At 50.7% G+C, this 6,116-nt stretch overlaps 1 non-coding gene across 1 annotated transcript; it reads right to left on the bottom strand.

The window, feature by feature from the left end:
• Nucleotides 1–1,836: 1,836 nt before the first annotated feature.
• TRNAV-UAC (transfer RNA valine (anticodon UAC)) lies at nt 1,837–1,909 on the bottom strand. The gene has a single exon. It is a non-coding gene; the product is annotated as a tRNA-Val (tRNA).
• Nucleotides 1,910–6,116: the final 4,207 nt, after the last annotated feature.

Genomic DNA, 6,116 nt, shown 5'->3' with positions numbered 1-6,116 from the left:
ATTAAGCATCTTATTCCATTTAGTTCTTAGGGATTTGGCTGAGCCCTACTAAGTTAACCCACACAGTTACCTGCCTCAACAAGGAAGTCTCAGAGAAGAAGCTAATGTCAACTGACGTTGCTGTGTAGCAAAGGAAGATACTGGCATTTTATGCTACCTTTAAATTCAAGGGAAGCAGGGGAGGGCAATAGAAACTACAATCAGAAGACCCAGGTCTTAATCCTTTCTTTGCCATCATCTTCTAGCGGGTGACCTTGAGCAATTTCCTGCTAACCAAGCATTGACATTGTCAAATTCTATAAAAGGGACATGGATTCCCTTTTTAGAAAGCAACTTGGCCTCCCGTTCAGACCCACTCACTCGGGAAAAGACTCAGTTTGAGAGGGGGGACACAGTTACACACAAAGAGGTACCTTGCTGTGTTATTTATCATAACAAAAAATAGGAACCGATCTACATGGCCAAGATTAGGGGGTTCAGTGCTGAGCGTGGAGTTAAGAGCACAGACTCCCGTGCCAGACTGAGTGCAAATGTCAGCTCAACCACTTGTTATGTGACCTTAGGCAAGTCACTTGAGGTCTCTATGCCTCAACTTTCTCATCTATAAGATGATGATAACAATGCCTACTTCATAGAGTTAGAGGTTCAAATGGGACGATTACGTATATACTTAAAGCAGTGCTAGACATAATTCATTATTACACAGCCATTAATAATAAAGTCGATGGGTAAAAATGGGAGTTGTTTAACGAGTACAGAGTTTCAGTTTTGCAAGTCCTGGAGATCTTTTTCACAACAATGTGAATATACTTAGCATTACTGAACTGTACACTTAAAAATGGTTATAATGATAAAAAAAAATTAAGTTCATGAAGCGATGGTGATAACTGGGACAATCATGTGTTATACTCTTGACTCAGAAAAGGACGCAAATTTACACAGTGTATGAGCAAAACAATGTGGAAAAATGCAGGGAAAAACATTGGGTTTCCCCTTCCCTTTTTCGTTTTTGGCCGCCACTATTCCACCGCAGCCCCCAGGGTCCCAGATACCTTTCCTTCATTCCTCTTGTCAAAGATGAAAAAGGCCAATACAAAAGGATAACAATGACCCCCACCCCCAAACGAAACTGTCATGGACTCTAAAGAGGAACAAACAGGAGCTAGAGAAACGTTGTCATTTACTCAGCATTTATTGGGGGTCCAGAAGCCTGACATTTATTCTATACTGTGTATGGATTCGTCATTGCACAGACGAAGGTCACATTCCACAAACCCTACTGCCGAATTAAAAAGAAAAGGACTTTTTTCCCCCTGCTCTGCATTTCAGAGTTTAATGAAACATTAACCCTTTAATAATAATAATAATCATAAACCTGTAATAATTCAACTGCAGCCTAAGCGCTTTTGCATTGCCATATTTCAGTTGGAGGCTTTGTGGGGCAGGTCTGTCCTGGCTTTGCAGGAAAAGGGCTTCCCCAGGTGATCTTGCTTCCCAGGGGCTCCGGATTTTCCGAGGCTGCCTCGGCCCCGGCGAGGCGGGGACGTCCCGGCGACTACGCCACGGCCGGGCTCCCACCTCTGAGGTTTCTCAGGAAGGCGGGGATGGGAGGAGAGGGTATTTGTCATTATGCTTCTGCGATAAAGCATGCCTCCTTGTTCCCCAAAAATAAAAAAATTAAGAAAAAAAAAATAATGTCCCCTATGGAAAATTAAAATAATTATTATTTTTAAAGGGAAAGAAAAGAACTTTGTCTTGCTTTTCGCTTTTTCACCTGGGCACTCAAAGGATATTAAAAGTCGAAGAGGAAAAGAAAAAAAGGAACGCTTCCACCCATGGTTCCACTGGGGCTCGAACCCAGGACCTTCTGCGTGTAAAGCAGACGTGATAACCACTACACTATGGAACCTTCGCGGCAGAGCGGTGGCATCATTAGCTTATTCATAGTCTCACATCAGAAACCACGCCTCTGCTGAAACCCCTCCCCTCCTCGGTAGCTCCACCCCCCGCCGTGGCTCTGCCCCGCTTGTAAGATGAGGTGTTCGCGGCCGAGTCCCGCGCTCCGGTTGCGGCGTTTGGGCATTTCGGGCAGCCTGCCCGCCACATTCGTCGCCTCTGTGACCAGGGAGAGACCAGGGCTGGGATTTCTCTCCTGAGAGCCGCCCCGCTAATCACCCGTCCCAAACTTTCTCTCAGCTGCGACGTCGGCGGGACCGCCCAGCGGGCGGAAGCGGACCAGGCTGCGGGCCCGGCAGCTTCTGGCAGCTTCCCTCAGCTCAGGAGGGACGCGTGCTCTCCCCGTTTCCCCCTGGGCGCGCTGAGTCGCTTCCGGCAGCACTGGGGACCTTGAGTCCGGAGCAGGGCGGACGGGAGCATCACTTGGAACCAAAGCTTCCGGCAGCACGCGGTTTGGGGGGTGGGCTGGGGGTCATTGTCATAGCGGCGTGTATGTTGCCAGGGCTGGAAGAGACCCCTGGTTAGTGGGCCTCTTCCCCGAGGATGTAGGCTCCTACTGCTCCTCTGACATTGTCACAGGATTCCTCGTCTCCCGAACCCCGGACACCCCCCCACCCTCCGCGCCCACGTGGGCCGAGAGGCGCAGGACTTTTGTTTGCTCCTATTTGGCTGGGCTGGGGTGGGGGTGGGAGGGGCGGTGTAGATGGGACACCCCTTTAAGGCTGAGGGTGATGAAGCAGGACCAGCTACAAGATTTGAGGGGCCCAGTGCAAAATGAACATTCCAGGTGTCCTGTTCATGAGTTACTAAGAATTCCCAAACGGTGACAGCAGAGCATTGAACCCAGCGCAGGTCCCTGCGACTGCACAGGTCGTGGCCCATGAACTTGTCCTTGTGCTTCCAGGACTGCGGGCCTGAGAAGGTGCTGTAACCAAACGCTGCTATTACGAAGGGCTCCTGTATGGTCTCGTTTCTTGGTTTTCATCGTCAGTGCCATTGCCCTCCCCAGTGCTTTTGGAAGGATCTTCCTCACCGTCCTAGGATTGCTCACCATCCTCGGACTTGAAAACTTACTTAAAACCATGGGTGGGGGGGGGGGATCTTTAGGTGCTGCGTTGAACATGGCTGAAGGCCGCGGCTGTCTCCCCCCATCCCCCCACCCGTGTCTTTCCCTGCAGCTGGCAGAATGATGGAGAAATGGTACTGATTGTTTGAAAGCAACCCCTTCAGCCAATTGCTGTCTTCCTGGGAAGACCCCTGGAAGAAACAGGTGGGTGGAAGGCGCGCTAGTCCGGGGAGAGGGGCATAATCTGGATTCTGGTCCTACCTTGGTTACTCATTAGCAGTGTACCCTCGGGCCACCTCCCAAGCCTCAGTGTCCTCCTTTGTGAGATGCATGGGTTGGGTTAGACGCCCCCACTCCCCCTCTGAGTCTCACTGTTATGGCTGCTTTCCCCGTGGGAAAATGGAGGCAGGAGGCAGTTACGGCCACGGAAGTTTTTTCCCAGGAATAGAGGGAGGCCTGCAGCTAGTGCTTGGGTTCTCCCGTGCCAGGTTTCCCGTGTCCTAGTTAGCTCCCTGTGATATTCCTCATGGGGCCCGGTGCAGAATGCCTTTTTTGCGGATCCCTTTCGAGAGGCCTCTTGAGCGCTTGATGCGGACGACCGTGAGTGGGTAGGAGTCTGGGTTCATGAAAGCTCCATTTTCCTGCCAGTCAGCGAACCGTGACTCCCAGGATGCCCGAGAAAAGGCTGCCACGAATTGGGCCAGTTGTGTTTCGGTTTCTCTCTAGGGCATGGTTTGCTGACCCTCCAGCTTTCTGTCTGCCGTCGTTCTAAAGGGAGTGCAGGCTTTAGCCAAGTTCCCACACTTACGTCACAGAGAGAAGAAGCTGGTTCACCTCTGATGCATGCCACGTCGGTCGGTTTCTGCCCCTCGGGAGGAACTCTTGTTCCTTTTTTCCATTCTATAGTATCTTTCTTAAAAACATTCTTTAATGCTTATTTATTTTCGAGGGAGAGAGAGACAGCGTGAGTGGGGGTGGGGGTGCAGAGAGAGAGAGGGAGACACAGAATCCGAAGCAGGCTCCAGGCTCCGAGCGGTCAGCGCCGAGCCCGATGCGGGGCTCGGACTCACGAACTGCGAGATCATGACCTGAGCTGAGGTCGGAGGCTCAACCGACTGAGCCACCCAGGCGCCCCTTCTTTTTTCCATTCTGATGAGGAGGGAGGCTTTTGTTCCACTCCTCCGCTGCCCTTGCAAGTGTAGTCACGATCTCTGTTGTTAGTAAAGCACAAGATGGTTTACAAGGCACTTTTGCAGACATTCCCGTGAGGCAGCCATGGTAAGTGTTACCATCTCTGCTTTTCAGCTGAAGAAGTTAAAGCCGACGAGTTTGAAGGCCTTGCTTGAGACCATTCTGCCAGTGAGTAGCAGGGCCGGGCTTATACTCAGTCTTATGATACCGAAGTGATTTATGGGACCCATGTCCGCGTGAAGGCTATGCGTTGTTCCCGGAGGAGTGCCGTTGCTCTCTGGTAATATTTCATGTGTATGCAGGGAGGAAATGGATCCCTTTTATTCTTTCTTTTGTCATGTTAAAATGAAATCCTCGAGGCACATGGCGGGGCTCAGCGAGTTAGGCATGCGACTCTTGGGTTTGGCTTAGGTCATGATTTCACGGTTCATGAGTTCAAGCCTTGCGTAGGGCTCCCCACTGACAGTGTGGGGATTCTCTCTCTCCCTCTCTCTCTGCCCTTCCCCTGCTCGGTCTCTCTCTTTCTCTCTCTGTCAAAATTAAAAAATAAACATACATACATATATACGTACATACATAAAGAAGTAAAGAAATAAAATGAAATCCTCGAAAGCAGGCACCAAAAGCCTGCCGGAAACAACTGTTGATGGCTTTGACCTTGAAACTGTCCCCATCATGGAGATCCCTTCAGATGGCCACGGTTTTGCCGGGCACTTCAGGCAGTTCAGTGAGACGTGTGAGGCCTCTCACCCCGCCGGGGATGCCCATAAGCATCCGAGCAACTGTAAGGCAACTACCTCAACAAACTAGTAAACAAGGACAGACTTTTGACTCTTGTCATCTCTCAGATGTTTAGGTGGCTTCCCCAGGGTCTGGCTTCACTGAGGGAAAGCAGCTCAAGCAAAGAAACCACCTCCCCGAACACTGAGCTCACGTAGGAAGCTCAATTTATCCGATTTCATTTAGAAACGGTTATGCTTGGTCTTTCAGGAGTGTGCTCAGTATTTACTGAGAAAAATAAGTCACTGCCCAAGTTTTACTGAGAAAATAAGTCCCTACCTTAGCAGGTCAGAGCTTACCTTCTTGTCCCCCTTTTGCAGCTCCTGTTCAAAACATTTGCAATTAGCCCACTGGAATGGGTGTTTGATATCTGTTGCCCTTTTTGCCCACCTACCTTTTCGTAGTCCTCGGTACCCCTCTGTCCTCTTCCCTAGCTCAAACTCTGTGGCCACTTTTACCACTCGTTTGCCCTCGTCTTGCTTGTACTTGTTGGCAAGACCACCGTCTTTGAAATCCAGCTCTCTCCCGACTCTGCCCCTGTTCGTGGTCCCAAGAAGAACACGTATCCAGGCCAACTGGTTTCACTCTAGATTCTTGACCACTTAACCTCAAGCGAACCCTTAATGCGGCACAGAATCATGTCTGTTTCCCCCGTCCATTCATTCTCCACCTCTCCTCAAGGGCGGTTTCGTACCTTCTCTCCCTCAACTGCCTGTGTCTCCTCCAGCCTCACTTGCCGCTGATGAACGTGCTGCCTTTTTCAGTGAAGAGATGGAAGCCATCAGAAGAGAACAGTGGGTACTTGTGGATTCTAGACCAGGGCCCCTCCTGTGGATCAGGGCTTCTCAACCATAGCTGTGTTCACATTTGGGCCCGAGTAGCTCTTTGTCGCGGGGGTTGTCCTGTGCACTGTAGGATGCCTCTACCCACCCGATGTCCACGGCACCCCTCTCCTGACTTGTAACAACCCAAAATGTCCCCTGGTGGGGGTGAAGTCTTGGGGGCCACTTGGCAACGTCGGTGGACACTTTTGGTTGTCATAACTTGGGTGCAGGGGTTGGGGATAGGACTGGCACCCGGTGGGGAGAGACCAGGGATGCTGTGAAATATGCGGCAACGCTCA

This window comes from Panthera pardus, unplaced genomic scaffold (genome assembly GCF_024362965.1).
Source record: "Panthera pardus isolate Hobbes unplaced genomic scaffold, ASM2436296v1 HiC_scaffold_27, whole genome shotgun sequence".
NCBI lineage: Eukaryota > Metazoa > Chordata > Mammalia > Carnivora > Felidae > Panthera > Panthera pardus.
This window is presented reverse-complemented; position numbering and strand designations above follow the sequence as displayed.